This window comes from Staurois parvus, unplaced genomic scaffold (assembly GCF_062004578.1).
Source record: "Staurois parvus isolate SC_StPar_1 unplaced genomic scaffold, SC_StPar_1.0 ptg000151l, whole genome shotgun sequence".
NCBI classification, from domain to species: domain Eukaryota; kingdom Metazoa; phylum Chordata; class Amphibia; order Anura; family Ranidae; genus Staurois; species Staurois parvus.
This window is the reverse complement of record NW_028317947.1, coordinates 8,977,907-9,005,665: the sequence shown is the minus strand read 5'-3', so window position 1 is coordinate 9,005,665 and position 27,759 is coordinate 8,977,907. Positions and strand designations below refer to the sequence as shown.

The 27,759-nt window shown below is 48.4% G+C and overlaps 37 non-coding genes across 37 annotated transcripts; all 37 read right to left on the bottom strand.

The window, feature by feature from the left end:
• Window positions 1–221: 221 nt before the first annotated feature.
• TRNAT-UGU (transfer RNA threonine (anticodon UGU)) lies at window positions 222–294 on the bottom strand. The gene has a single exon. It is a non-coding gene; the product is annotated as a tRNA-Thr (tRNA).
• Window positions 295–393: 99 nt separating this feature from the next.
• TRNAL-CAG (transfer RNA leucine (anticodon CAG)) lies at window positions 394–476 on the bottom strand. The gene has a single exon. It is a non-coding gene; the product is annotated as a tRNA-Leu (tRNA).
• A 612-nt stretch (window positions 477–1,088) lies between these two features.
• On the bottom strand, window positions 1,089–1,161 carry TRNAT-UGU (transfer RNA threonine (anticodon UGU)). Its single transcript has one exon. It is a non-coding gene; the product is annotated as a tRNA-Thr (tRNA).
• Window positions 1,162–1,956: 795 nt separating this feature from the next.
• On the bottom strand, window positions 1,957–2,029 carry TRNAT-UGU (transfer RNA threonine (anticodon UGU)). The gene has a single exon. It is a non-coding gene; the product is annotated as a tRNA-Thr (tRNA).
• An 82-nt stretch (window positions 2,030–2,111) lies between these two features.
• TRNAL-CAG (transfer RNA leucine (anticodon CAG)) lies at window positions 2,112–2,194 on the bottom strand. Its single transcript has one exon. It is a non-coding gene; the product is annotated as a tRNA-Leu (tRNA).
• A 612-nt stretch (window positions 2,195–2,806) lies between these two features.
• Window positions 2,807–2,879, bottom strand: TRNAT-UGU (transfer RNA threonine (anticodon UGU)). The gene has a single exon. It is a non-coding gene; the product is annotated as a tRNA-Thr (tRNA).
• A 99-nt stretch (window positions 2,880–2,978) lies between these two features.
• On the bottom strand, window positions 2,979–3,061 carry TRNAL-CAG (transfer RNA leucine (anticodon CAG)). Its single transcript has one exon. It is a non-coding gene; the product is annotated as a tRNA-Leu (tRNA).
• Window positions 3,062–3,674: 613 nt separating this feature from the next.
• TRNAT-UGU (transfer RNA threonine (anticodon UGU)) lies at window positions 3,675–3,747 on the bottom strand. Its single transcript has one exon. It is a non-coding gene; the product is annotated as a tRNA-Thr (tRNA).
• Window positions 3,748–4,541: 794 nt separating this feature from the next.
• On the bottom strand, window positions 4,542–4,614 carry TRNAT-UGU (transfer RNA threonine (anticodon UGU)). Its single transcript has one exon. It is a non-coding gene; the product is annotated as a tRNA-Thr (tRNA).
• A 99-nt stretch (window positions 4,615–4,713) lies between these two features.
• Window positions 4,714–4,796, bottom strand: TRNAL-CAG (transfer RNA leucine (anticodon CAG)). Its single transcript has one exon. It is a non-coding gene; the product is annotated as a tRNA-Leu (tRNA).
• Window positions 4,797–5,408: 612 nt separating this feature from the next.
• Window positions 5,409–5,481, bottom strand: TRNAT-UGU (transfer RNA threonine (anticodon UGU)). Its single transcript has one exon. It is a non-coding gene; the product is annotated as a tRNA-Thr (tRNA).
• Window positions 5,482–5,580: 99 nt separating this feature from the next.
• TRNAL-CAG (transfer RNA leucine (anticodon CAG)) lies at window positions 5,581–5,663 on the bottom strand. Its single transcript has one exon. It is a non-coding gene; the product is annotated as a tRNA-Leu (tRNA).
• Window positions 5,664–6,276: 613 nt separating this feature from the next.
• Window positions 6,277–6,349, bottom strand: TRNAT-UGU (transfer RNA threonine (anticodon UGU)). The gene has a single exon. It is a non-coding gene; the product is annotated as a tRNA-Thr (tRNA).
• Window positions 6,350–6,448: 99 nt separating this feature from the next.
• TRNAL-CAG (transfer RNA leucine (anticodon CAG)) lies at window positions 6,449–6,531 on the bottom strand. The gene has a single exon. It is a non-coding gene; the product is annotated as a tRNA-Leu (tRNA).
• Window positions 6,532–7,144: 613 nt separating this feature from the next.
• Window positions 7,145–7,217, bottom strand: TRNAT-UGU (transfer RNA threonine (anticodon UGU)). The gene has a single exon. It is a non-coding gene; the product is annotated as a tRNA-Thr (tRNA).
• A 99-nt stretch (window positions 7,218–7,316) lies between these two features.
• TRNAL-CAG (transfer RNA leucine (anticodon CAG)) lies at window positions 7,317–7,399 on the bottom strand. The gene has a single exon. It is a non-coding gene; the product is annotated as a tRNA-Leu (tRNA).
• A 612-nt stretch (window positions 7,400–8,011) lies between these two features.
• Window positions 8,012–8,084, bottom strand: TRNAT-UGU (transfer RNA threonine (anticodon UGU)). Its single transcript has one exon. It is a non-coding gene; the product is annotated as a tRNA-Thr (tRNA).
• A 99-nt stretch (window positions 8,085–8,183) lies between these two features.
• On the bottom strand, window positions 8,184–8,266 carry TRNAL-CAG (transfer RNA leucine (anticodon CAG)). Its single transcript has one exon. It is a non-coding gene; the product is annotated as a tRNA-Leu (tRNA).
• A 613-nt stretch (window positions 8,267–8,879) lies between these two features.
• Window positions 8,880–8,952, bottom strand: TRNAT-UGU (transfer RNA threonine (anticodon UGU)). Its single transcript has one exon. It is a non-coding gene; the product is annotated as a tRNA-Thr (tRNA).
• Window positions 8,953–9,051: 99 nt separating this feature from the next.
• TRNAL-CAG (transfer RNA leucine (anticodon CAG)) lies at window positions 9,052–9,134 on the bottom strand. Its single transcript has one exon. It is a non-coding gene; the product is annotated as a tRNA-Leu (tRNA).
• Window positions 9,135–9,814: 680 nt separating this feature from the next.
• TRNAT-UGU (transfer RNA threonine (anticodon UGU)) lies at window positions 9,815–9,887 on the bottom strand. Its single transcript has one exon. It is a non-coding gene; the product is annotated as a tRNA-Thr (tRNA).
• Window positions 9,888–9,986: 99 nt separating this feature from the next.
• Window positions 9,987–10,069, bottom strand: TRNAL-CAG (transfer RNA leucine (anticodon CAG)). Its single transcript has one exon. It is a non-coding gene; the product is annotated as a tRNA-Leu (tRNA).
• A 612-nt stretch (window positions 10,070–10,681) lies between these two features.
• TRNAT-UGU (transfer RNA threonine (anticodon UGU)) lies at window positions 10,682–10,754 on the bottom strand. Its single transcript has one exon. It is a non-coding gene; the product is annotated as a tRNA-Thr (tRNA).
• Window positions 10,755–10,853: 99 nt separating this feature from the next.
• Window positions 10,854–10,936, bottom strand: TRNAL-CAG (transfer RNA leucine (anticodon CAG)). The gene has a single exon. It is a non-coding gene; the product is annotated as a tRNA-Leu (tRNA).
• A 612-nt stretch (window positions 10,937–11,548) lies between these two features.
• On the bottom strand, window positions 11,549–11,621 carry TRNAT-UGU (transfer RNA threonine (anticodon UGU)). Its single transcript has one exon. It is a non-coding gene; the product is annotated as a tRNA-Thr (tRNA).
• A 99-nt stretch (window positions 11,622–11,720) lies between these two features.
• On the bottom strand, window positions 11,721–11,803 carry TRNAL-CAG (transfer RNA leucine (anticodon CAG)). The gene has a single exon. It is a non-coding gene; the product is annotated as a tRNA-Leu (tRNA).
• A 613-nt stretch (window positions 11,804–12,416) lies between these two features.
• Window positions 12,417–12,489, bottom strand: TRNAT-UGU (transfer RNA threonine (anticodon UGU)). Its single transcript has one exon. It is a non-coding gene; the product is annotated as a tRNA-Thr (tRNA).
• A 794-nt stretch (window positions 12,490–13,283) lies between these two features.
• TRNAT-UGU (transfer RNA threonine (anticodon UGU)) lies at window positions 13,284–13,356 on the bottom strand. Its single transcript has one exon. It is a non-coding gene; the product is annotated as a tRNA-Thr (tRNA).
• Window positions 13,357–13,455: 99 nt separating this feature from the next.
• Window positions 13,456–13,538, bottom strand: TRNAL-CAG (transfer RNA leucine (anticodon CAG)). The gene has a single exon. It is a non-coding gene; the product is annotated as a tRNA-Leu (tRNA).
• Window positions 13,539–14,151: 613 nt separating this feature from the next.
• TRNAT-UGU (transfer RNA threonine (anticodon UGU)) lies at window positions 14,152–14,224 on the bottom strand. Its single transcript has one exon. It is a non-coding gene; the product is annotated as a tRNA-Thr (tRNA).
• Window positions 14,225–14,323: 99 nt separating this feature from the next.
• TRNAL-CAG (transfer RNA leucine (anticodon CAG)) lies at window positions 14,324–14,406 on the bottom strand. The gene has a single exon. It is a non-coding gene; the product is annotated as a tRNA-Leu (tRNA).
• A 679-nt stretch (window positions 14,407–15,085) lies between these two features.
• TRNAT-UGU (transfer RNA threonine (anticodon UGU)) lies at window positions 15,086–15,158 on the bottom strand. Its single transcript has one exon. It is a non-coding gene; the product is annotated as a tRNA-Thr (tRNA).
• A 99-nt stretch (window positions 15,159–15,257) lies between these two features.
• On the bottom strand, window positions 15,258–15,340 carry TRNAL-CAG (transfer RNA leucine (anticodon CAG)). The gene has a single exon. It is a non-coding gene; the product is annotated as a tRNA-Leu (tRNA).
• A 612-nt stretch (window positions 15,341–15,952) lies between these two features.
• On the bottom strand, window positions 15,953–16,025 carry TRNAT-UGU (transfer RNA threonine (anticodon UGU)). Its single transcript has one exon. It is a non-coding gene; the product is annotated as a tRNA-Thr (tRNA).
• Window positions 16,026–16,124: 99 nt separating this feature from the next.
• On the bottom strand, window positions 16,125–16,207 carry TRNAL-CAG (transfer RNA leucine (anticodon CAG)). Its single transcript has one exon. It is a non-coding gene; the product is annotated as a tRNA-Leu (tRNA).
• A 613-nt stretch (window positions 16,208–16,820) lies between these two features.
• On the bottom strand, window positions 16,821–16,893 carry TRNAT-UGU (transfer RNA threonine (anticodon UGU)). Its single transcript has one exon. It is a non-coding gene; the product is annotated as a tRNA-Thr (tRNA).
• A 99-nt stretch (window positions 16,894–16,992) lies between these two features.
• TRNAL-CAG (transfer RNA leucine (anticodon CAG)) lies at window positions 16,993–17,075 on the bottom strand. The gene has a single exon. It is a non-coding gene; the product is annotated as a tRNA-Leu (tRNA).
• Window positions 17,076–27,759: the final 10,684 nt, after the last annotated feature.

Below are 27,759 nucleotides of genomic sequence, written 5' to 3'. Positions count from 1 at the left end.
GTTTGCTTGAATTGCACTCTTCTTTCCATGCAGAATTAGAGAGCGAGTCTTTGTAGCAGATGTTATCTCTTTCAAGATGTGGTGAAATTCAAGTTGTCCTAACCATTAAATTTCATCATCTCGAGGCCTTCATATCATCATAACCTTACGTTACCTTGGGCCTTTTGGGGGAAAATCTAATTATGCCAATTTGCGAGCTACGGTTCCCGAAAATGGCAGAAAGGCCCCCGCGAGATTTGAACTCGCGACCTCTGGTCTACAAGACCAGTGCTCTAACCCCTGAGCTATGGAGCCCTATTTTTCTAATGTTGGACAGCATTTTTTTTGCACTAGAGCTAGAGCGCTAAAGGAGCAAGAGAACCTAAAGAGCAAGCTGTGAAAAGCTGAAACTGCTGTCAGAAGTGGGATTCGAACCCATGCCTCCAGTGGAGACTGCGACCTGAACGCAGCGCCTTAGACCGCTCGGCCATCCTGACCTGTTGAGGAGTGCTTTAGCAAGATCCCGTGATGCTCATATGTAGTCTAATGTGCTGCTATCTCTGCGGAGGCCTACGTGTCAACGTTTAGGCTTCATGTCGCTCTTCCGCCTGGAGCTCAAGGAACAAAAGTAATCTGTTGAACGTCACATGATGGAGAAAATGCTCAACAACAAGCCTCACCCTTTTCACCTTTTTCTTGCTACCTTCCTCATGTACAAAGCATTGGAAGAAAAATACAAAGACACATGTTAAAAGTGCAAAAGTAGTATCTTAATATAAGGACACGCAGATAGCCAGCGTCTTGCAGTTAGCAAGATATCTCTCTTTGCTTGAATTGCACTTTTCTTTCCATGCGGATAGCGAGCGTCTTGCAGTTAGCAAGATATCTGTTTGCTTGAATTGCACTCTTCTTTCCATGCAGAATTAGAGAGCGAGTGTTTGTAGCAGATGTTATCTCTTTCAAGATGTGGTGAAATTCAAGTTGTCCTAACCATTAAATTTCATCATCTCGAGGCCTTCATATAGTCATAACCTTACGTTACCTTGGGCCTTTTGGGGAAAAATCTAATTATGCCAATTTGCGAGCTACGGTTCCTGAAAACGACAGAAAGGCCCCAGCGAGATTTGAACTCTCGACCCCCGGTTTACAAGACCAGTGCTCTAACCCCTGAGCTATGGAGCCCTGTTTTTCTACTTTTGGACAGCATTTTTTTTGCACTAAAGCTAGAGCGCTAAAGGAGCAAGAGAACCTAAAGAGCAAGCTGTGAAAAGCTGAAACTGCTGTCAGTAGTGGGATTCGAACCCACGCCTCCAGTGGAGGCTGCAACCTGAACGCAGCGCCTTAGACCGCTCGGTCATCCTGACCTGTTGAGGAGTGCTTCAGCAAGATCCCGTGAGGCTCATATGTAGTCTAATGTGCTGCTATCTCTGCGGAGGCCTACGTGTCAACGTTTTGGCTTCATGTCGCTCTTCCGCCTGGAGCTCAAGGAACAAAAGTAATCTGTTGAACGTCACATGATGGAGAAAATGCTCAACAACAAGCCTCACCCTTTTCACCTTTTTCTTGCTACCTTCCTCATGTACAAAGCATTGGAAGAAAAATACAAAGACACATGTTAAAAGTGCAAAAGTAGTATCTTAATACAAGGACACGCAGATAGCCAGCGTCTTGCAGTTAGCAAGATATCTCTCTTTGCTTGAATTGCACTTTTCTTTCCATGCGGATAGCGAGCGTCTTGCAGTTAGCAAGATATCTGTTTGCTTGAATTGCACTCTTCTTTCCATGCAGAATTAGAGAGCGAGTCTTTGTAGCAGATGTTATCTCTTTCAAGATGTGGGGAAATTCAAGTTGTCCTAACCTTTAGATTTCATAATCTCGAGGCCTTCATATAGTCATAACCTAACCGTTACCTTGGGCCTTTTGGGGAAAAATCTAATTATGCCAATTTGCGAGCTACAGTTCCTGAAAACGGCAGAAAGGCCCCAGCGAGATTTGAACTCGCGACCCCTGGTTTACAAGACCAGTGCTCTAACCCCTGAGCTATGGAGCCCTGTTTTTCTAATTTTGGACAGCATTTTTTTTGCACTAGAGCTAGAGCGCTAAAGGAGCAAGCTGTGAAAAGCTGAAACTGCTGTCAGTAGTGGGTTTCGAACCCACGCCTCCAGTGGAGACTGCGACCTGAACGCAGCGCCTTAGACCGCTCGGTCATCCTGACCTGTTGAGGAGTGCTTCAGCAAGATCCCGTGAGGCTCATATGTAGTCTAATGTGCTGCTATCTCTGCGGAGGCCTACGTGTCAACGTTTTGGCTTCATGTCGCTCTTCCGCCTGGAGCTCAAGGAACAAAAGTAATCTGTTGAACGTCACATGATGGAGAAAATGCTCTACAACAAGCCTCACCCTTTTCACCTTTTTCTTGCTACCTTCCTCATGTACAAAGCATTGGAAGAAAAATACAAAGACACATGTTAAAAGTGCAAAAGTAGTATCCTAATACAAGGACACGCAGATAGCCAGCGTCTTGCAGTTAGCAAGATATCTCTCTTTGCTTGAATTGCACTTTTCTTTCCATGCGGATAGCGAGCGTCTTGCAGTTAGCAAGATATCTGTTTGCTTGAATTGCACTCTTCTTTCCATGCAGAATTAGAGAGCGAGTGTTTGTAGCAGATGTTATCTCTTTCAAGATGTGGTGAAATTCAAGTTGTCCTAACCATTAAATTTCATCATCTCGAGGCCTTCATATAGTCATAACCTTACGTTACCTTGGGCCTTTTGGGGGAAAATCTAATTATGCCAATTTGCGAGCTACGGTTCCCGAAAATGGAAGAAAGGCCCCAGCGAGATTTGAACTCGTGACCCCTGGTTTACAAGACCAGTGCTCTAACCCCTGAGCTATGGAGCCCTGTTTTTCTAATGTTGGACAGCATTTTTTTTGCACTAGAGCTAGAGCGCTAAAGGAGCAAGAGAACCTAAAGAGCAAGCTGTGAAAAGCTGAAACTGCTGTCAGAAGTGGGATTCGAACCCACGCCTCCAGTGGAGACTGCGACCTGAACGCAGCGCCTTAGACCGCTCGGCCATCCTGACCTGTTGAGGAGTGCTTTAGCAAGATCCCGTGATGCTCATATGTAGTCTAATGTGCTGCTATCTCTACGGAGGAATACGTGTCAACGTTTAGGCTTCATGTCACTCTTCCGCCTGGAGCTCAAGGAACAAAAGAAATCTGTTGAACGTCACATGATGGAGAAAATGCTCTACAACAAGCCTCACCCTTTGCACCATTTTCTTGCTACCTTTCTCATGTACAAAGCATTGGAAGAAAAATACAAAGACACATGTTAAAAGTGCAAAAGTAGTATCTTAATACAAGGACACGCAGATAGGCAGCGTCTTGCAGTTAGCAAGATATCTCTCTTTGCTTGAATTGCACTTTTCTTTCCATGCGGATAGCGAGCGTCTTGCAGTTAGCAAGATATCTGTTTGCTTGAATTGCACTCTTCTTTCCATGCAGAATTAGAGAGCGAGTCTTTGTAGCAGATGTTATCTCTTTCAAGATGTGGGGAAATTCAAGTTGTCCTAACCTTTAGATTTCATAATCTCGAGGCCTTCATATAGTCATAACCTAACCGTTACCTTGGGCCTTTTGGGGAAAAATCTAATTATGCCAATTTGCGAGCTACGGTTCCTGAAAACGGCAGAAAGGCCCCAGTGAGATTTGAACTCGCGACCCCTGGTTTACAAGACCAGTGCTCTAACCCCTGAGCTATGGAGCCCTGTTTTTCTAATGTTGGACAGCATTTTTTTTGCACTAGAGCTAGAGCGCTAAAGGAGCAAGAGAACCTAAAGAGCAAGCTGTGAAAAGCTGAAACTGCTTTCAGTAGTGGGATTCGAACCCACGCCTCCAGTGGAGACTGCGACCTGAACGCAGCTCCTTAGACCGCTAGGTTATCCTGACCTGTTGAGGAGTGCTTCAGCAAGATCCCGTGAGGCTCATATGTAGTCTAATGTGCTGCTATCTCTGCGGAGGCCTACGTCTCAACGTTTTGGCTTCATGTCGCTCTTCCGCCTGGAGCTCAAGGAACAAAAGTAATCTGTTGAACGTCACATGATGGAGAAAATGCTCAACAACAAGCCTCACCCTTTTCACCTTTTTCTTGCTACCTTCCTCATGTACAAAGCATTGGAAGAAAAATACAAAGACACATGTTAAAAGTGCAAAAGTAGTATCTTAATACAAGGATACGCAGATATCCAGCGTCTTGCAGTTAGCAAGATATCTCTCTTTGCTTGAATTGCACTTTTCTTTCCATACGGATAGCGAGCGTCTTGCAGTTAGCAAGATATCTGTTTGCTTGAATTGCACTCTTCTTTCCATGCAGAATTAGAGAGCAAGTCTTTGTAGCAGATGTTATCTCTTTCAAGATGTGGGGAAATTCAAGTTATCCTAACCATTAGATTTCATAATCTCGAGGCCTTCATATAGTCATAACCTTACGTTACCTTGGGCCTTTTGGGGAAAAATCTAATTATGCCAATTTGCGAGCTACGGTTCCCGAAAACGGCAGAAAGGCCCCAGCGAGATTTGAACTCGCGACCCCTGGTTTACAAGACCAGTGCTCTAACCCCTGAGCTATGGAGCCCTGTTTTTCTAATTTTGGACAGCATTTTTTTTGCACTAGAGCTAGAGCGCTAAAGGAGCAAGAGAACCTAAAGAGCAAGCTGTGAAAAGCTGAAACTGCTGTCAGAAGTGGGATTCGAACCCACGCCTCCAGTGGAGACTGCGACCTGAACGCAGCGCCTTAGACCACTCGGCCATCCTGACCTGTTGAGGAGTGCTTTAGCAAGATCCCGTGATGCTCATATGTAGTCTAATGTGCTGCTATCTCTGCGGAGGCCTACGTCTCAACGTTTTGGCTTCATGTCGCTCTTCCGCCTGGAGCTCAAGGAACAAAAGAAATCTGTTGAACGTCATATGATGGAGAAAATGCTCTACAACAAGCCTCACCCTTTTCACCTTTTTCTTGCTACCTTCCTCATGTACAAAGCATTGGAAGAAAAATACAAAGACACATGTTAAAAGTGCAAAAGTAGTATCTTAATACAAGGATACGCAGATAGCCAGCGTCTTGCAGTTAGCAAGATATCTCTCTTTGCTTGAATTGCACTTTTCTTTCCATGCGGATAGCGAGCGTCTTGCAGTTAGCAATATATCTGTTTGCTTGAATTGCACTTTTCTTTCCATGCAGAATTAGAGAGCAAGTCTTTGTAGCAGATGTTATCTCTTTCAAGATGTGGTGAAATTCAAGTTGTCCTAACCATTAAATTTCATTATCTCGAGGCCTTCATATAGTCATAACCTTACGTTACCTTGGGCCTTTTGGGGAAAAATCTAATTATGCCAATTTGCGAGCTACGGTTCCCGAAAATGGCAGAAAGGCCCCAGTGAGATTTGAACTCGCGACCTCTGGTTTACAAAACCAGTGCTCTAACCCCTGAGCTATGGAGCCCTATTTTTCTAATGTTGGACAGCATTTTTTTTGCACTAGAGCTAGAGCGCTAAAGGAGCAAGAGAACCTAAAGAGCAAGCTGTGAAAAGCTGAAACTGCTGTCAGAAGTGGGATTCGAACCCACGCCTCCAGTGGAGACTGCGACCTGAACGCAGCGCCTTAGACCGCTCGGCCATCCTGACCTGTTGAGGAGTGCTTTAGCAAGATCCCGTGATGCTCATATGTAGTCTAATGTGCTGCTATCTCTGCGGAGGCCTACGTGTCAACGTTTAGGCTTCATGTCACTCTTCCGCCTGGAGCTCAAGGAACAAAAGAAATCTGTTGAACGTCACATGATGGAGAAAATGCTCTACAACAAGCCTCACCCTTTTCACCTTTTTCTTGCTACCTTCCTCATGTACAAAGCATTGGAAGAAAAATACAAAGACACATGTTAAAAGTGCAAAAGTAGTATCTTAATACAAGGATACCCAGATATCCAGCGTCTTGCAGTTAGCAAGATATCTCTCTTTGCTTGAATTGCACTTTTCTTTCCATGCGGATAGCGAGCGTCTTGCAGTTAGCAAGATATCTGTTTGCTTGAATTGCACTCTTCTTTCCATGCAGAATTAGAGAGCGAGTCTTTGTAGCAGATGTTATCTCTTTCAAGATGTGGGGAAATTCAAGTTGTCCTAACCTTTAGATTTCATAATCTCGAGGCCTTCATATAGTCATAACCTAACCGTTACCTTGGGCCTTTTGGGGAAAAATCTAATTATGTCAATTTGCGAGCTACGGTTCCCGAAAACGGCAGAAAGGCCCCAGCGAGATTTGAACTCGCGACCCCTGGTTTACAAGACCAGTGCTCTAACCCCTGAGCTATGGAGCCCTGTTTTTCTAATGTTGGACAGCATTTTTTTTGCACTAGAGCTAGAGCGCTAAAGGAGCAAGAGAACCTAAAGAGCAAGCTGTGAAAAGCTGAAACTGCTGTCAGAAGTGGGATTCGAACCCACGCCTCCAGTGGAGACTGCGACCTGAACGCAGCGCCTTAGACCGCTCGGCCATCCTGACCTGTTGAGGAACGCTTTAGCAAGATCCTGTGATGCTCATATGTAGTCTAATGTGCTGCTATCTCTGCGGAGGAATACGTGTCAATGTTTAGGCTTCATGTCACTCTTCCGCCTGGAGCTCAAGGAACAAAAGAAATCTGTTGAACGTCACATGATGGAGAAAATGCTCTACAACAAGCCTCACCCTTTGCACCTTTTTCTTGCTACCTTTCTCATGTACAAAGCATTGGAAGAAAAATACAAAGACACATGTTAAAAGTGCAAAAGTAGTATCTTAATACAAGGACACGCAGATATCCAGCGTCTTGCAGTTAGCAAGATATCTCTCTTTGCTTGAATTGCACTTTTCTTTCCATGCGGATAGCGAGCGTCTTGCAGTTAGCAAGATATCTGTTTGCTTGAATTGCACTCTTCTTTCCATGCAGAATTAGAGAGCGAGTCTTTGTAGCAGATGTTATCTCTTTCAAGATGTGGGGAAATTCAACTTGTCCTAACCTTTAGATTTCATAATCTCGAGGCCTTCATATAGTCATAACCTAACCATTACCTTGGGCCTCTTGGGGAAAAATCTAATTATGCCAATTTGCGAGCTACGGTTCCTGAAAACGGCAGAAAGGCCCCAGCGAGATTTGAACTCGCGACCCCTGGTTTACAAGACCAGTGCTCTAACCCCTGAGCTATGGAGCCCTGTTTTTCTAATTTTGGACAGCATTTTTTTTGCACTAGAGCTAGAGCGCTAAAGGAGCAAGAGAACCTAAAGAGCAAGCTGTGAAAAGCTGAAACTGCTGTCAGTAGTGGGATTCGAACCCACGCCTCCAGTGGAGACTGCGACCTGAACGCAGCGCCTTAGACCGCTCGGCCATCCTGACCTGTTGAGGAGTGCTTTAGCAAGATCCCGTGAGGCTCATATGTAGTCTAATGTGCTGCTATCTCTGCGGAGGCCTACGTGTCAAAGTTTTGGCTTCATGTCGCTCTTCCGCCTGGAGCTCAAGGAACAAAAGTAATCTGTTGAACGTCACATGATGGAGAAAATGCTCTACAACAAGCCTCACCCTTTTCACCTTTTTCTTGCTACCTTCCTCATGTACAAAGCATTGGAAGAAAAATACAAAGACACATGTTAAAAGTGCAAAAGTAGTTTCCTAATACAAGGACACGCAGATAGCCAGCGTCTTGCAGTTAGCAAGATATCTCTCTTTGCTTGAATTGCACTTTTCTTTCCATGCGGATAGCGAGCGTCTTGCAGTTAGCAAGATATCTGTTTGCTTGAATTGCACTCTTCTTTCCATGCAGAATTAGAGAGCGAGTGTTTGTAGCAGATGTTATCTCTTTCAAGATGTGGTGAAATTCAAGTTGTCCTAACCATTAAATTTCATCATCTCGAGGCCTTCATATAGTCATAACCTTACGTTACCTTCGGCCTTTTGGGGGAAAATCTAATTATGCCAATTTGCGAGCTACGGTTCCCGAAAATGGCAGAAAGGCCCCAGCGAGATTTGAACTCGTGACCCCTGGTTTACAAGACCAGTGCTCTAACCCCTGAGCTATGGAGCCCTGTTTTTCTAATGTTGGACAGCATTTTTTTTGCACTAGAGCTAGAGCGCTAAAGGAGCAAGAGAACCTAAAGAGCAAGCTGTGAAAAGCTGAAACTGCTGTCAGAAGTGGGATTCGAACCCACGCCTCCAGTGGAGACTGCGACCTGAACGCAGCGCCTTAGACCGCTCGGCCATCCTGACCTGTTGAGGAGCGCTTTAGCAAGATCCTGTGATGCTCATATGTAGTCTAATGTGCTGCTATCTCTGAGGAGGAATACGTGTCAACGTTTAGGCTTCATGTCACTCTTCCGCCTGGAGCTCAAGGAACAAAAGAAATCTGTTGAACGTCACATGATGAAGAAAATGCTCTACAACAAGCCTCACCCTTTGCACCTTTTTCTTGCTACCTTTCTCATGTACAAAGCATTGGAAGAAAAATACAAAGACACATGTTAAAAGTGCAAAAGTAGTATCTTAATACAAGGACACGCAGATATCCAGCGTCTTGCAGTTAGCAAGATATCTCTCTTTGCTTGAATTGCACTTTTCTTTCCATGCGGATAGCGAGCGTCTTGCAGTTAGCAAGATATCTGTTTGCTTGAATTGCACTCTTCTTTCCATGCAGAATTAGAGAGCGAGTCTTTGTAGCAGATGTTATCTCTTTCAAGATGTGGGGAAATTCAACTTGTCCTAACCTTTAGATTTCATAATCTCGAGGCCTTCATATAGTCATAACCTAACCGTTACCTTGGGCCTTTTGGGGAAAAATCTAATTATGCCAATTTGCGAGCTACGGTTCCTGAAAACGGCAGAAAGGCCCCAGCGAGATTTGAACTCGCGACCCCTGGTTTACAAGACCAGTGCTCTAACCCCTGAGCTATGGAGCCCTGTTTTTCTAATTTTGGACAGCATTTTTTTTGCACTAGAGCTAGAGCGCTAAAGGAGCAAGAGAACCTAAAGAGCAAGCTGTGAAAAGCTGAAACTGCTGTCAGTAGTGGGATTCGAACCCACGCCTCCAGTGGAGACTGCGACCTGAACGCAGCGCCTTAGACCGCTCGGTCATCCTGACCTGTCGAGGAGTGCTTCAGCAAGATCCCGTGAGGCTCATATGTAGTCTAATGTGCTGCTATCTCTGCGGAGGCCTACGTGTCAAAGTTTTGGCTTCATGTCGCTCTTCCGCCTGGAGCTCAAGGAACAAAAGTAATCTGTTGAACGTCACATGATGGAGAAAATGCTCTACAACAAGCCTCACCCTTTTCACCTTTTTCTTGCTACCTTCCTCATGTACAAAGCATTGGAAGAAAAATACAAAGACACATGTTAAAAGTGCAAAAGTAGTATCTTAATACAATGATACGCAGATATCCAGCGTCTTGCAGTTAGCAAGATATCTCTCTTTGCTTGAATTGCACTTTTCTTTCCATGCGGATAGCGAGCGTCTTGCAGTTAGCAAGATATCTCTCTTTGCTTGAATTGCACTTTTCTTTCCATGCGGATAGCGAGCGTCTTGCAGTTAGCAATATATCTGTTTGCTTGAATTGCACTTTTCTTTCCATGCAGAATTAGAGAGCAAGTCTTTGTAGCAGATGTTATCTCTTTCAAGATGTGGTGAAATTCAAGTTGTCCTAACCTTTAGATTTCATAATCTCGAGGCCTTCATATAGTCATAACCTAACCGTTACCTTGGGCCTTTTGGGGAAAAATCTAATTATGTCAATTTGCGAGCTACGGTTCCCGAAAACGGCAGAAAGGCCCCAGCGAGATTTGAACTCGCGACCCCTGGTTTACAAGACCAGTGCTCTAACCCCTGAGCTATGGAGCCCTGTTTTTCTAATGTTGGACAGCATTTTTTTTGCACTAGAGCTAGAGCGCTAAAGGAGCAAGAGAACCTAAAGAGCAAGCTGTGAAAAGCTGAAACTGCTGTCAGAAGTGGGATTCGAACCCACGCCTCCAGTGGAGACTGCGACCTGAACGCAGCGCCTTAGACCGCTCGGCCATCCTGACCTGTTGAGGAGCGTTTTAGCAAGATCCTGTGATGCTCATATGTAGTCTAATGTGCTGCTATCTCTGCGGAGGAATACGTGTCAATGTTTAGGCTTCATGTCACTCTTCCGCCTGGAGCTCAAGGAACAAAAGAAATCTGTTGAACGTCACATGATGGAGAAAATGCTCTACAACAAGCCTCACCCTTTTCACCTTTTTCTTGCTACCTTCCTCATGTACAAAGCATTGGAAGAAAAATACAAAGACACATGTTAAAAGTGCAAAAGTAGTATCTTAATACAAGGATACGCAGATAGCCAGCGTCTTGCAGTTAGCAAGATATCTCTCTTTGCTTGAATTGCACTTTTCTTTCCATGCGGATAGCGAGCGTCTTGCAGTTAGCAATATATCTGTTTGCTTGAATTGCACTTTTCTTTCCATGCAGAATTAGAGAGCAAGTCTTTGTAGCAGATGTTATCTCTTTCAAGATGTGGTGAAATTCAAGTTGTCCTAACCATTAAATTTCATTATCTCGAGGCCTTCATATAGTCATAACCTTACGTTACCTTGGGCCTTTTGGGGAAAAATCTAATTATGCCAATTTGCGAGCTATGGTTCCCGAAAATGGCAGAAAGGCCCCAGTGAGATTTGAACTCGCGACCTCTGGTTTACAAGACCAGTGCTCTAACCCCTGAGCTATGGAGCCCTATTTTTCTAATGTTGGACAGCATTTTTTTTGCACTAGAGCTAGAGCGCTAAAGGAGCAAGAGAACCTAAAGAGCAAGCTGTGAAAAGCTGAAACTGCTGTCAAAAGTGGGATTCGAACCCACGCCTCCAGTGGAGACTGCGACCTGAACGCAGCGCCTTAGACCACTCGGCCATCCTGACCTGTTGAGGAGTGCTTTAGCAAGATCCCGTGATGCTCATATGTAGTCTAATGTGCTGCTATCTCTGCGGAGGCCTACGTCTCAACGTTTTGGCTTCATGTCGCTCTTCCGCCTGGAGCTCAAGGAACAAAAGAAATCTGTTGAACGTCATATGATGGAGAAAATGCTCTACAACAAGCCTCACCCTTTTCACCTTTTTCTTGCTACCTTCCTCATGTACAAAGCATTGGAAGAAAAATACAAAGACACATGTTAAAAGTGCAAAAGTAGTATCTTAATACAAGGATACGCAGATAGCCAGCGTCTTGCAGTTAGCAAGATATCTCTCTTTGCTTGAATTGCACTTTTCTTTCCATGCGGATAGCGAGCGTCTTGCAGTTAGCAATATATCTGTTTGCTTGAATTGCACTTTTCTTTCCATGCAGAATTAGAGAGCAAGTCTTTGTAGCAGATGTTATCTCTTTCAAGATGTGGTGAAATTCAAGTTGTCCTAACCATTAAATTTCATTATCTCGAGGCCTTCATATAGTCATAACCTTACGTTACCTTGGGCCTTTTGGGGAAAAATCTAATTATGCCAATTTGCGAGCTACGGTTCCCGAAAATGGCAGAAAGGCCCCAGCGAGATTTGAACTCGCGACCTCTGGTTTACAAGACCAGTGCTCTAACCCCTGAGCTATGGAGCCCTATTTTTCTAATGTTGGACAGCATTTTTTTTGCACTAGAGCTAGAGCGCTAAAGGAGCAAGAGAACCTAAAGAGCAAGCTGTGAAAAGCTGAAACTGCTGTCAGAAGTGGGATTCGAACCCACGCCTCCAGTGGAGACTGCGACCTGAACGCAGCGCCTTAGACCGCTCGGCCATCCTGACCTGTTGAGGAGTGCTTTAGCAAGATCCCGTGATGCTCATATGTAGTCTAATGTGCTGCTATCTCTGCGGAGGCCTACGTGTCAACGTTTAGGCTTCATGTCACTCTTCCGCCTGGAGCTCAAGGAACAAAAGAAATCTGTTGAACGTCACATGATGGAGAAAATGCTCTACAACAAGCCTCACCCTTTTCACCTTTTTCTTGCTACCTTCCTCATGTACAAAGCATTGGAAGAAAAATACAAAGACACATGTTAAAAGTGCAAAAGTAGTATCTTAATACAAGGATACCCAGATATCCAGCGTCTTGCAGTTAGCAAGATATCTCTCTTTGCTTGAATTGCACTTTTCTTTCCATGCGGATAGCGAGCGTCTTGCAGTTAGCAAGATATCTGTTTGCTTGATTTGCACTCTTCTTTCCATGCAGAATTAGAGAGCGAGTCTTTGTAGCAGATGTTATCTCTTTCAAGATGTGGGGAAATTCAAGTTGTCCTAACCTTTAGATTTCATAATCTCGAGGCCTTCATATAGTCATAACCTAACCGTTACCTTGGGCCTTTTGGGGAAAAATCTAATTATGTCAATTTGCGAGCTACGGTTCCCGAAAACGGCAGAAAGGCACCAGCGAGATTTGAACTCGCGACCCCTGGTTTACAAGACCAGTGCTCTAACCCCTGAGCTATGGAGCCCTGTTTTTCTAATGTTGGACAGCATTTTTTTTGCACTAGAGCTAGAGCGCTAAAGGAGCAAGAGAACCTAAAGAGCAAGCTGTGAAAAGCTGAAACTGCTTTCAGTTGTGGGATTCGAACCCACGCCTCCAGTGGAGACTGCAACCTGAACGCAGCGCCTTAGACCGCTCGGTCATCCTGACCTGTTGAGGAGTGCTTCAGCAAGATCCCGTGAGGCTCATATGTAGTCTAATGTGCTGCTATCTCTGCGGAGGCCTACGTGTCAACGTTTTGGCTTCATGTCGCTCTTCCGCCTGGAGCTCAAGGAACAAAAGTAATCTGTTGAACGTCACATGATGGAGAAAATGCTCTACAACAAGCCTCACCCTTTTCACCTTTTTCTTGCTACCTTCCTCATGTACAAAGCATTGGAAGAAAAATACAAAGACACATGTTAAAAGTGCAAAAGTAGTTTCCTAATACAAGGACACGCAGATAGCCAGCGTCTTGCAGTTAGCAAGATATCTCTCTTTGCTTGAATTGCACTTTTCTTTCCATGCGGATAGCGAGCGTCTTGCAGTTAGCAAGATATCTGTTTGCTTGAATTGCACTCTTCTTTCCATGCAGAATTAGAGAGCGAGTGTTTGTAGCAGATGTTATCTCTTTCAAGATGTGGTGAAATTCAAGTTGTCCTAACCATTAAATTTCATCATCTCGAGGCCTTCATATAGTCATAACCTTACGTTACCTTCGGCCTTTTGGGGGAAAATCTAATTATGCCAATTTGCGAGCTACGGTTCCCGAAAATGGCAGAAAGGCCCCAGCGAGATTTGAACTCGTGACCCCTGGTTTACAAGACCAGTGCTCTAACCCCTGAGCTATGGAGCCCTGTTTTTCTAATGTTGGACAGCATTTTTTTTGCACTAGAGCTAGAGCGCTAAAGGAGCAAGAGAACCTAAAGAGCAAGCTGTGAAAAGCTGAAACTGCTGTCAGAAGTGGGATTCGAACCCACGCCTCCAGTGGAGACTGCGACCTGAACGCAGCGCCTTAGACCGCTCGGCCATCCTGACCTGTTGAGGAGCGCTTTAGCAAGATCCTGTGATGCTCATATGTAGTCTAATGTGCTGCTATCTCTGAGGAGGAATACGTGTCAATGTTTAGGCTTCATGTCACTCTTCCGCCTGGAGCTCAAGGAACAAAAGAAATCTGTTGAACGTCACATGATGAAGAAAATGCTCTACAACAAGCCTCACCCTTTGCACCTTTTTCTTGCTACCTTTCTCATGTACAAAGCATTGGAAGAAAAATACAAAGACACATGTTAAAAGTGCAAAAGTAGTATCTTAATACAAGGACACGCAGATATCCAGCGTCTTGCAGTTAGCAAGATATCTCTCTTTGCTTGAATTGCACTTTTCTTTCCATGCGGATAGCGAGCGTCTTGCAGTTAGCAAGATATCTGTTTGCTTGAATTGCACTCTTCTTTCCATGCAGAATTAGAGAGCGAGTCTTTGTAGCAGATGTTATCTCTTTCAAGATGTGGGGAAATTCAACTTGTCCTAACCTTTAGATTTCATAATCTCGAGGCCTTCATATAGTCATAACCTAACCATTACCTTGGGCCTTTTGGGGAAAAATCTAATTATGCCAATTTGCGAGCTACGGTTCCTGAAAACGGCAGAAAGGCCCCAGCGAGATTTGAACTCGCGACCCCTGGTTTACAAGACCAGTGCTCTAACCCCTGAGCTATGGAGCCCTGTTTTTCTAATTTTGGACAGCATTTTTTTTGCACTAGAGCTAGAGCGCTAAAGGAGCAAGAGAACCTAAAGAGCAAGCTGTGAAAAGCTGAAACTGCTGTCAGTAGTGGGATTCGAACCCACGCCTCCAGTGGAGACTGCGACCTGAACGCAGCGCCTTAGACCGCTCGGTCATCCTGACCTGTCGAGGAGTGCTTCAGCAAGATCCCGTGAGGCTCATATGTAGTCTAATGTGCTGCTATCTCTGCGGAGGCCTACGTGTCAAAGTTTTGGCTTCATGTCGCTCTTCCGCCTGGAGCTCAAGGAACAAAAGTAATCTGTTGAACGTCACATGATGGAGAAAATGCTCTACAACAAGCCTCACCCTTTTCACCTTTTTCTTGCTACCTTCCTCATGTTCAAAGCATTGGAAGAAAAATACAAAGACACATGTTAAAAGTGCAAAAGTAGTATCTTAATACAATGATACGCAGATATCCAGCGTCTTGCAGTTAGCAAGATATCTCTCTTTGCTTGAATTGCACTTTTCTTTCCATGCGGATAGCGAGCGTCTTGCAGTTAGCAAGATATCTCTCTTTGCTTGAATTGCACTTTTCTTTCCATGCGGATAGCGAGCGTCTTGCAGTTAGCAATATATCTGTTTGCTTGAATTGCACTTTTCTTTCCATGCAGAATTAGAGAGCAAGTCTTTGTAGCAGATGTTATCTCTTTCAAGATGTGGTGAAATTCAAGTTGTCCTAACCATTAAATTTCATTATCTCGAGGCCTTCATATAGTCATAACCTTACGTTACCTTGGGCCTTTTGGGGAAAAATCTAATTATGCCAATTTGCGAGCTACGGTTCCCGAAAATGGCAGAAAGGCCCCAGCGAGATTTGAACTCGCGACCCCTGGTTTACAAGACCAGTGCTCTAACCCCTGAGCTATGGAGCCCTATTTTTCTAATGTTGGACAGCATTTTTTTTGCACTAGAGCTAGAGCGCTAAAGGAGCAAGAGAACCTAAAGAGCAAGCTGTGAAAAGCTGAAACTGCTGTCAGAAGTGGGATTCGAACCCACGCCTCCAGTGGAGACTGCGACCTGAACGCAGCGCCTTAGACTGCTCGGCCATCCTGACCTGTTGAGGAGCGTTTTAGCAAGATCCTGTGATGCTCATATGTAGTCTAATGTGCTGCTATCTCTGCGGAGGAATACGTGTCAATGTTTAGGCTTCATGTCACTCTTCCGCCTGGAGCTCAAGGAACAAAAGAAATCTGTTGAACGTCACATGATGGAGAAAATGCTCTACAACAAGCCTCACCCTTTTCACCTTTTTCTTGCTACCTTCCTCATGTACAAAGCATTGGAAGAAAAATACAAAGACACATGTTAAAAGTGCAAAAGTAGTATCTTAATACAAGGATACGCAGATAGCCAGCGTCTTGCAGTTAGCAAGATATCTCTCTTTGCTTGAATTGCACTTTTCTTTCCATGCGGATAGCGAGCGTCTTGCAGTTAGCAATATATCTGTTTGCTTGAATTGCACTTTTCTTTCCATGCAGAATTAGAGAGCAAGTCTTTGTAGCAGATGTTATCTCTTTCAAGATGTGGTGAAATTCAAGTTGTCCTAACCATTAAATTTCATTATCTCAAGGCCTTCATATAGTCATAACCTTACGTTACCTTGGGCCTTTTGGGGAAAAATCTAATTATGCCAATTTGCGAGCTACGGTTCCCGAAAATGGCAGAAAGGCCCCAGCGAGATTTGAACTCGCGACCTCTGGTTTACAAGACCAGTGCTCTAACCCCTGAGCTATGGAGCCCTATTTTTCTAATGTTGGACAGCATTTTTTTTGCACTAGAGCTAGAGCGCTAAAGGAGCAAGAGAACCTAAAGAGCAAGCTGTGAAAAGCTGAAACTGCTGTCAGAAGTGGGATTCGAACCCACGCCTCCAGTGGAGACTGCGACCTGAACGCAGCGCCTTAGACCGCTCGGCCATCCTGACCTGTTGAGGAGTGCTTTAGCAAGATCCCGTGATGCTCATATGTAGTCTAATGTGCTGCTATCTCTGCGGAGGCCTACGTCTCAACGTTTAGGCTTCATGTCACTCTTCCACCTGGAGCTCAAGGAACAAAAGAAATCTGTTGAACGTCACATGATGGAGAAAATGCTCTACAACAAGCCTCACCCTTTTCACCTTTTTCTTGCTACCTTCCTCATGTACAAAGCATTGGAAGAAAAATACAAAGACACATGTTAAAAGTGCAAAAGTAGTATCTTAATACAAGGATACCCAGATATCCAGCGTCTTGCAGTTAGCAAGATATCTCTCTTTGCTTGAATTGCACTTTTCTTTCCATGCGGATAGCGAGCGTCTTGCAGTTAGCAAGATATCTGTTTGCTTGATTTGCACTCTTCTTTCCATGCAGAATTAGAGAGAGAGTCTTTGTAGCAGATGTTATCTCTTTCAAGATGTGGGGAAATTCAAGTTGTCCTAACCTTTAGATTTCATAATCTCGAGGCCTTCATATAGTCATAACCTAACCGTTACCTTGGGCCTTTTGGGGAAAAATCTAATTATGTCAATTTGCGAGATACGGTTCCCGAAAACGGCAGAAAGGCCCCAGCGAGATTTGAAATCGCGACCCCTGGTTTACAAGACCAGTGCTCTAACCCCTGAGCTATGGAGCCCTGTTTTTCTAATGTTGGACAGCATTTTTTTTGCACTAGAGCTAGAGCGCTAAAGGAGCAAGAGAACCTAAAGAGCAAGCTGTGAAAAGCTGAAACTGCTGTCAGAAGTGGGATTCGAACCCACGCCTCCAGTGGAGACTGCGACCTGAACGCAGCGCCTTAGACCGCTCGGCCATCCTGACCTGTTGAGGAGTGCTTTAGCAAGATCCCGTGATGCTCATATGTAGTCTAATGTGCTGCTATCTCTGCGGAGGCCTACGTCTCAACGTTTTGGCTTCATGTCGCTCTTCCGCCTGGAGCTCAAGGAACAAAAGAAATCTGTTGAACGTCATATGATGGAGAAAATGCTCTACAACAAGCCTCACCCTTTTCACCTTTTTCTTGCTACCTTCCTCATGTACAAAGCATTGGAAGAAAAATACAAAGACACATGTTAAAAGTGCAAAAGTAGTATCTTAATACAAGGATACGCAGATAGCCAGCGTCTTGCAGTTAGCAAGATATCTCTCTTTGCTTGAATTGCACTTTTCTTTCCATGCGGATAGCGAGCGTCTTGCAGTTAGCAAGATATCTGTTTGCTTGAATTGCACTCTTCTTTCCATGCAGAATTAGAGAGCGAGTCTTTGTAGCAGATGTTATCTCTTTCAAGATGTGGGGAAATTCAAGTTGTCCTAACCATTAAATTTCATCATCTCGAGGCCTTCATATCATCATAACTAGAGATGAGCGAAGAAATGAAAAATTCGATTCGACTGATTCGGCGAATTCGTGGACAATATTCGATTCGAGTCGAATAAATTCGCTGTGAATTTAACTTAAAAAAGGGTGTTTCTAGGCTTCAGAGAGACTTAATATTAGTGCAGAACACTGTACCTTTAATTTAAATGCCCTTGGAGTCTGCTGGGGAAGAGAAATAATACTGTCAGTCAGTATGACATGCAGATGAGTGCCGTCGATCTTAGAATCACCGCACACTTCACTCATTTGGGCAGTCACGGGGCCAAAACCAGAGTGTGGAGCCACAGTGTGGCGGTGGAGGCAGCAGCAATGGGAGGCCATACAGCACCCTATGACAAAAATGGAAACCACCAGCAGTGTGAGGAGACCTGAAAGTGGCACATGGCAGAGTGTGGCGATAGAGACAGCAGCAATGGGAGGCCGTACAGGGACCCATGACACACTCTGGACCTGGCAGCAGCATGAGGAGGCGGTACAGGGGCCCATGACAGATTACGGGCCTGGCAGCAGCATGAGGAGTCGGTACAGGGGCCCATGGCAGATTACGGGCCTGGCAGCAGCAATGGGAGGCCGTACAGGGACCCATGACACACTCTGGACCTGGCAGCAGCATGGGGAGGCGGTACAGGGGCCCATGACAGATTACGGGCCTGGCAGCAGCATGAGGAGTCGGTACGGGGGCCCATGACACACTCTGGACCTGGCAGCAGCATGAGGAGGCGGTACAGGGGCGCATGACAGATTACGAGCCTGGCAGCAGCAACTTGGACAGGAGGACGTTCAGCTTCTGCACCGTCGGGTGCGTGCTCGCAAACTGTTGTCTCTTGGAAACGGATTCCAAGAAAGACTGCTGACGGAATCCGTGAAGAGGAGTAGCAGGAGAAGGAGCATCTGAACGAGCGGAATATGCCAACAAGCGACAACAGTGGCCCATGACAGATTACGGGCCTGGCAGCAGCATGAGGAGTCGGTACGGGGGCCCATGGCAGATTACGGGCCTGGCAGCAGCTATGGGAGGCCCGTAATCTGCCAGCACCCTATGACAAAAAATGGAACCCACCAGCAGTGTGAGGAGACCTGAAAGTGGCACATGGCAGAGTGTGGCGATGGAGACAGCAGCAATGGGAGGCCGTACAGGGACCCATGAGAGACTCTGGACCTGGCAGCAGCATGAGGAGGCGGTATAGGGGCCCATGGCAGATTAGGGGCCTGGCAGCAGCTATGGGAGGCCCGTAATCTGCCAGCACCCTATGACAAAAAATGGAACACACCAGCAGTGTGAGGAGACCTGAAAGTGGCACATGGCAGAGTGTGGCGATGGAGGCAGCAGCAATGGGAGGCCGTACAGGGACCCATGAGAGACTCTGGACTTGGCAGCAGCATGAGGAGGCGGTATAGGGGCCCATGGCAGATTAGGGGCCTGGCAGCAGCTATGGGAGGCCCGTAATCTGCCAGCACCCTATGACAAAAAATGGAACACACCAGCAGTGTGAGGAGACCTGAAAGTGGCACATGTTTGGGGCATGATTCATGGCGGATTTAGTCAGTTGTGTCAGGAACTGGTGGTTTGAAATCCAGACTAATCCACGCCTGATTCATTTTCACAAACGTCAGTCTCTCCACACTTTGGGTGGACAGTCGTGTCCTCCGCGGAGTTGCAATACCTCCTGCCGCACTAAACACGCGCTCCGATGCCACGCTACTGGCCGGGCATGACAGCCTTTCAAGGGCAAATTCAGCTAGTTGGGGCCAAAGGTCAAGTTTCGTTGCCCAGTAGTCAAGGGGATTGTCTACCTCGGTTGGCAGGGTGCTGTCCAAGTAGGCCTAAGCCTGTTGTTTGAGGTCCTGCTCCAGGTCCACCTGATGCTGCTGCTGCTGCTGCGGCTGGTTAGTAGTTTCCTCACTGCGCTGGTGAAGAAAGCTACTCATCATCGACTGCAGACTGAGGCAGCCGCTGCTGGTGGAGCTGCCACTGCTCCTACCACCCCACCCCTCCCCTGCTGCCATGGCAGCGGAACACGAGCGCACAGGGCCCACAGTGTCTGAGGATGGACGTTGGCGCAGACAGGCAGAGACCAGCTGACTACATAGGTGTTTTTTATAGTACGTTATTTTGGCCTCCCTCTCAGCAGGTGTGAAAAAGGCCACCATTTTTGAACGGTAGCGAGGGTCCAACAAGGTGGACAGCCAAAAGTCATCCCTCTGTCTGATGGTTATTATTCGGCTGTCGCTACGCAAGCAACCGAGCATGCTATGGGCCATTTGTGCCAAGGAATGCGAGGGACTCCCTGCCTCCATCTCCACAGCATACTGCCACGGTGCGTCTAGGTCCTCTGTCTCCTCTTCCTCCTCCTCTACCAGATGCTCCTGCTCCTCCACTCCTGTCCGCTGAGTGGAAAAACCACCCATTTCACTCAATAATTCCTGAGCACCAATGTCCTCCTCTACCTCCTCCTCTTCTTCCAGTCCTGCCCCCACAGGGGCCATGTGGCGTTGAGATCTGTGCGCCACGTCTACCGCACCCTGACCAGCCATTGTTAACAGCATTTGTTCCAGGACGTGCAACAGAGGAATGACGTCGTTCATCCCATAGTCCTGCCGACTCACGAATAGCGTGGCCTCCTCAAAGGGCCTGAGCAAGCGCAGGTGTCACGCATGAGCTGCCAATGGCTGACATCTAAGTTACACAGGGAGTACCTTTATCTGCTTTTAACATCAGGAAATCTGTGATGGCCTTTTGCTGTTCGTAAAGGCGGTCTAACATATGTAGGGTTGAATTCCACCTTGTTGCAACGTCACAGCATGAGGAGTCGGTATAGGGGCCCATGGCAGATTAGGGGCCTGGCAGCAGTTATGGGAGGCCCATAATCTGCCAGCACCCTATGACAAAAAATGGAACACACCAGCAGTGTGAGGAGACCTGAAAGTGGCACATGGCAGAGTGTGGCGATGGAGACAGCAGCAATGGGAGGCCGTACAGGGACCCATGAGAGACTCTGGACCTGGCAGCAGCATGAGGAGGCGGTATATAGGGGCCTACGGCAGATTAGGGGCCTGGCAGCAGCTATAGGAGGCCCGTAATCTGCCAGCACCCTATGTCAAAAAATTCAACACACCAGCAGTGTGTGAGGAGACCTGAAAGTGGCACATGGCAGAGTGTGGCGATGGAGACAGCAGCAATGGGAGGCCGTACAGGGACCCATGACAGACTCTGGACTTGGCAGCAGCATGAGGAGGCGGTATATAGGGGCTTATGGCAGATTAGGGGCCTGGCAGCAGCTATAGGAGGCCCGTAATCTGCCAGCACCCTATGTCAAAAAATTCAACACACCAGCAGTGTGAGGAGACCTGAAAGTGGCACATGGCAGAGTGTGGCGATGGAGACAGCAGCAATGGGAGGCCGTACAGGGACCCATGACAGACTCTGAACTTGGCAGCAGCATGAGGAGGCGTTATATAGGGGCCCATGGCAGATTAGGGGCCTGGCAGCAGCTATGTGAGGCCCGTAATCTGCCTGCACCCTATGTCAAAAAATTTAACACACCAGCAGTGTGAAGAGACCTGAAAGTGGCACATGGCAGCAGAGTGTGGCGATGGAGACAGCAGCAATGGGAGGCCGTACAGGGACCATGACAGACTCTGGACTTGGCAGCAGCATGAGGAGGCGGTATATAGGGGCCCATGGCAGATTAGGGGCCTGGCAGCAGCTATGTGAGGCCCGTTATCTTGCAGCACCCTATGTCAAAAAATTTAACACACCAGCAGTGTGAAGAGACCTGAAAGTGGCACATGGCAGCAGAGTGTGGCGATGGAGACAGCAGCAATGGGAGGCCGTACAGGGACCCATGAGAGACTCTGGACCTGGCAGCAGCAGGAGGAGGCGGTATATAGGGGCCCATGGCAGATTAGGGGCCTGGCAGCAGCTATGTGAGGCCCGTAATCTGCCTGCACCCTATGTCAAAAAATTTAACACACCAGCAGTGTGAAGAGACCTGAAAGTGGCACATGGCAGCAGAGTGTGGCGATGGAGACAGCAGCAATGGGAGGCCGTACAGGGACCCATGACAGACTCTGAACTTGGCAGCAGCATGAGGAGGCGGTATATAGGGGCCTACGGCAGATTAGGGGCCTGGCAGCAGCTATAGGAGGCCCGTAATCTGCCAGCACCCTATGTCAAAAAATTCAACACACCAGCAGTGTGTGAGGAGACCTGAAAGTGGCACATGGCAGAGTGTGGCGATGGAGACAGCAGCAATGGGAGGCCGTACAGGGACCCATGACAGACTCTGGACTTGGCAGCAGCATGAGGAGGCGGTATATAGGGGCTTATGGCAGATTAGGGGCCTGGCAGCAGCTATAGGAGGCCCGTAATCTGCCAGCACCCTATGTCAAAAAATTCAACACACCAGCAGTGTGAGGAGACCTGAAAGTGGCACATGGCAGAGTGTGGCGATGGAGACAGCAGCAATGGGAGGCCGTACAGGGACCCATGACAGACTCTGAACTTGGCAGCAGCATGAGGAGGCGTTATATAGGGGCCCATGGCAGATTAGGGGCCTGGCAGCAGCTATAGGAGGCCCGTAATCTGCCAGCACCCTATGTCAAAAAATTTAACACACCAGCAGTGTGAAGAGACCTGAAAGTGGCACATGGCAGCAGAGTGTGGCGATGGAGACAGCAGCAATGGGAGGCCGTACAGGGACCATGACAGACTCTGGACTTGGCAGCAGCATGAGGAGGCGGTATATAGGGGCCCATGGCAGATTAGGGGCCTGGCAGCAGCTATGTGAGGCCCGTTATCTTGCAGCACCCTATGTCAAAAAATTTAACACACCAGCAGTGTGAAGAGACCTGAAAGTGGCACATGGCAGCAGAGTGTGGCGATGGAGACAGCAGCAATGGGAGGCCGTACAGGGACCCATGAGAGACTCTGGACCTGGCAGCAGCAGGAGGAGGTGGTATATAGGGGCCCATGGCAGATTAGGGGCCTGGCAGCAGCTATGTGAGGCCCGTAATCTGCCTGCACCCTATGTCAAAAAATTTAACACACCAGCAGTGTGAAGAGACCTGAAAGTGGCACATGGCAGCAGAGTGTGGCGATGGAGACAGCAGCAATGGGAGGCCGTACAGGGACCCATGAGAGACTCTGGACCTGGCAGCAGCAGGAGGAGGCGGTATATAGGGGCCCATGGCAGATTAGGGGCCTGGCAGCAGCTATGTGAGGCCCGTAATCTGCCTGCACCCTATGTCAAAAAATTTAACACACCAGCAGTGTGAAGAGACCTGAAAGTGGCACATGGCAGCAGAGTGTGGCGATGGAGACAGCAGCAATGGGAGGCCGTACAGGGACCATGACAGACTCTGGACTTGGCAGCAGCATGAGGAGGCGGTATATAGGGGCCCATGGCAGATTAGGGGCCTGGCAGCAGCTATGTGAGGCCCGTTATCTTGCAGCACCCTATGTCAAAAAATTTAACACACCAGCAGTGTGAAGAGACCTGAAAGTGGCACATGGCAGCAGAGTGTGGCGATGGAGACAGCAGCAATGGGAGGCCGTACAGGGACCCATGAGAGACTCTGGACCTGGCAGCAGCAGGAGGAGGTGGTATATAGGGGCCCATGGCAGATTAGGGGCCTGGCAGCAGCTATGTGAGGCCCGTAATCTGCCTGCACCCTATGTCAAAAAATTTAACACACCAGCAGTGTGAAGAGACCTGAAAGTGGCACATGGCAGCAGAGTGTGGCGATGGAGACAGCAGCAATGGGAGGCCGTACAGGGACCCATGAGAGACTCTGGACCTGGCAGCAGCAGGAGGAGGCGGTATATAGGGGCCCATGGCAGATTAGGGGCCTGGCAGCAGCTATGTGAGGCCCGTAATCTGCCTGCACCCTATGTCAAAAAATTTAACACACCAGCAGTGTGAAGAGACCTGAAAGTGGCACATGGCAGCAGAGTGTGGCGATGGAGACAGCAGCAATGGGAGGCCGTACAGGGACCATGACAGACTCTGGACTTGGCAGCAGCATGAGGAGGCGGTATATAGGGGCCCATGGCAGATTAGGGGCCTGGCAGCAGCTATAGGAGGCCCGTAATCTGCCAGCACCCTATGTCAAAAAATTTAACACACCAGCAGTGTGAAGAGACCTGAAAGTGGCACATGGCAGCAGAGTGTGGCGATGGAGACAGCAGCAATGGGAGGCCGTACAGGGACCATGACAGACTCTGGACTTGGCAGCAGCATGAGGAGGCGGTATATAGGGGCCCATGGCAGATTAGGGGCCTGGCAGCAGCTATGTGAGGCCCGTTATCTTGCAGCACCCTATGTCAAAAAATTTAACACACCAGCAGTGTGAAGAGACCTGAAAGTGGCACATGGCAGCAGAGTGTGGCGATGGAGACAGCAGCAATGGGAGGCCGTACAGGGACCCATGAGAGACTCTGGACCTGGCAGCAGCAGGAGGAGGTGGTATATAGGGGCCCATGGCAGATTAGGGGCCTGGCAGCAGCTATGTGAGGCCCGTAATCTGCCTGCACCCTATGTCAAAAAATTTAACACACCAGCAGTGTGAAGAGACCTGAAAGTGGCACATGGCAGCAGAGTGTGGCGATGGAGACAGCAGCAATGGGAGGCCGTACAGGGACCCATGAGAGACTCTGGACCTGGCAGCAGCAGGAGGAGGCGGTATATAGGGGCCCATGGCAGATTAGGGGCCTGGCAGCAGCTATGTGAGGCCCGTAATCTGCCTGCACCCTATGTCAAAAAATTTAACACACCAGCAGTGTGAAGAGACCTGAAAGTGGCACATGGCAGCAGAGTGTGGCGATGGAGACAGCAGCAATGGGAGGCCGTACAGGGACCCATGAGAGACTCTGGACCTGGCAGCAGCAGGAGGAGGCGGTATATAGGGGCCCATGGCAGATTAGGGGCCTGGCAGCAGCTATGTGAGGCCCGTAATCTGCCTGCACCCTATGTCAAAAAATTTAACACACCAGCAGTGTGAAGAGACCTGAAAGTGGCACATGGCAGCAGAGTGTGGCGATGGAGACAGCAGCAATGGGAGGCCGTACAGGGACCATGACAGACTCTGGACTTGGCAGCAGCATGAGGAGGCGGTATATAGGGGCCCATGGCAGATTAGGGGCCTGGCAGCAGCTATGTGAGGCCCGTTATCTTGCAGCACCCTATGTCAAAAAATTTAACACACCAGCAGTGTGAAGAGACCTGAAAGTGGCACATGGCAGCAGAGTGTGGCGATGGAGACAGCAGCAATGGGAGGCCGTACAGGGACCCATGAGAGACTCTGGACCTGGCAGCAGCAGGAGGAGGCGGTATATAGGGGCCCATGGCAGATTAGGGGCCTGGCAGCAGCTATGTGAGGCCCGTAATCTGCCTGCACCCTATGTCAAAAAATTTAACACACCAGCAGTGTGAAGAGACCTGAAAGTGGCACATGGCAGCAGAGTGTGGCGATGGAGACAGCAGCAATGGGAGGCCGTACAGGGACCATGACAGACTCTGGACTTGGCAGCAGCATGAGGAGGCGGTATATAGGGGCCCATGGCAGATTAGGGGCCTGGCAGCAGCTATGTGAGGCCCGTTATCTTGCAGCACCCTATGTCAAAAAATTTAACACACCAGCAGTGTGAAGAGACCTGAAAGTGGCACATGGCAGCAGAGTGTGGCGATGGAGACAGCAGCAATGGGAGGCCGTACAGGGACCCATGAGAGACTCTGGACCTGGCAGCAGCAGGAGGAGGCGGTATATAGGGGCCCATGGCAGATTAGGGGCCTGGCAGCAGCTATGTGAGGCCCGTAATCTGCCTGCACCCTATGTCAAAAAATTTAACACACCAGCAGTGTGAAGAGACCTGAAAGTGGCACATGGCAGCAGAGTGTGGCGATGGAGACAGCAGCAATGGGAGGCCGTACAGGGACCATGACAGACTCTGGACTTGGCAGCAGCATGAGGAGGCGGTATATAGGGGCCCATGGCAGATTAGGGGCCTGGCAGCAGCTATAGGAGGCCCGTAATCTGCCAGCACCCTATGTCAAAAAATTTAACACACCAGCAGTGTGAAGAGACCTGAAAGTGGCACATGGCAGCAGAGTGTGGCGATGGAGACAGCAGCAATGGGAGGCCGTACAGGGACCATGACAGACTCTGGACTTGGCAGCAGCATGAGGAGGCGGTATATAGGGGCCCATGGCAGATTAGGGGCCTGGCAGCAGCTATGTGAGGCCCGTTATCTTGCAGCACCCTATGTCAAAAAATTTTACACACCAGCAGTGTGAAGAGACCTGAAAGTGGCACATGGCAGCAGAGTGTGGCGATGGAGACAGCAGCAATGGGAGGCCGTACAGGGACCCATGAGAGACTCTGGACCTGGCAGCAGCAGGAGGAGGCGGTATATAGGGGCCCATGGCAGATTAGGGGCCTGGCAGCAGCTATGTGAGGCCCGTAATCTGCCTGCACCCTATGTCAAAAAATTTAACACACCAGCAGTGTGAAGAGACCTGAAAGTGGCACATGGCAGCAGAGTGTGGCGATGGAGACAGCAGCAATGGGAGGCCGTACAGGGACCATGACAGACTCTGGACTTGGCAGCAGCATGAGGAGGCGGTATATAGGGGCCCATGGCAGATTAGGGGCCTGGCAGCAGCTATGTGAGGCCCGTAATCTGCCTGCACCCTATGTCAAAAAATTTAACACACCAGCAGTGTGAAGAGACCTGAAAGTGGCACATGGCAGCAGAGTGTGGCGATGGAGACAGCAGCAATGGGAGGCCGTACAGGGACCATGACAGACTCTGGACTTGGCAGCAGCATGAGGAGGCGGTATATAGGGGCCCATGGCAGATTAGGGGCCTGGCAGCAGCTATGTGAGGCCCGTTATCTTGCAGCACCCTATGTCAAAAAATTTAACACACCAGCAGTGTGAAGAGACCTGAAAGTGGCACATGGCAGCAGAGTGTGGCGATGGAGACAGCAGCAATGGGAGGCCGTACAGGGACCCATGAGAGACTCTGGACCTGGCAGCAGCAGGAGGAGGCGGTATATAGGGGCCCATGGCAGATTAGGGGCCTGGCAGCAGCTATGTGAGGCCCGTAATCTGCCTGCACCCTATGTCAAAAAATTTAACACACCAGCAGTGTGAAGAGACCTGAAAGTGGCACATGGCAGCAGAGTGTGGCGATGGAGACAGCAGCAATGGGAGGCCGTACAGGGACCATGACAGACTCTGGACTTGGCAGCAGCATGAGGAGGCGGTATATAGGGGCCCATGGCAGATTAGGGGCCTGGCAGCAGCTATGTGAGGCCCGTTATCTTGCAGCACCCTATGTCAAAAAATTTAACACACCAGCAGTGTGAAGAGACCTGAAAGTGGCACATGGCAGCAGAGTGTGGCGATGGAGACAGCAGCAATGGGAGGCCGTACAGGGACCCATGAGAGACTCTGGACCTGGCAGCAGCAGGAGGAGGCGGTATATAGGGGCCCATGGCAGATTAGGGGCCTGGCAGCAGCTATGTGAGGCCCGTAATCTGCCTGCACCCTATGTCAAAAAATTTAACACACCAGCAGTGTGAAGAGACCTGAAAGTGGCACATGGCAGCAGAGTGTGGCGATGGAGACAGCAGCAATGGGAGGCCGTACAGGGACCCATGAGAGACTCTGGACCTGGCAGCAGCAGGAGGAGGCGGTATATAGGGGCCTATGGCAGATTAGGGGCCTGGCAGCAGCTATAGGAGGCCCGTAATCTGCCAGCACCCTATGTCAAAAAATTCAACACACCAGCAGTGTGAGGAGACCTGAAAGTGGCACATGTTTGAGGCATGATTCATGGCGGATTTAGTCAGTTGTGTCAGGAACTGGTGGTTTGAAATCCAGACTAATCCACGCCTGATTCATTTTCACAAACGTGAGTCTCTCCACACTTTGGGTGGACAGTCGTGTCCTCCGCGGAGTTACAATACCTCCTGCCGCACTAAACACGCGCTCCGATGCCACGCTACTGGCCGGGCATGACAGCCTTTCAAGGGCAAATTCAGCTAGTTGGGGCCAAAGGTCAAGTTTCGTTGCCCAGTAGTCAAGGGGATTGTCTACCTCGGTTGGCAGGGTGCTGTCCAA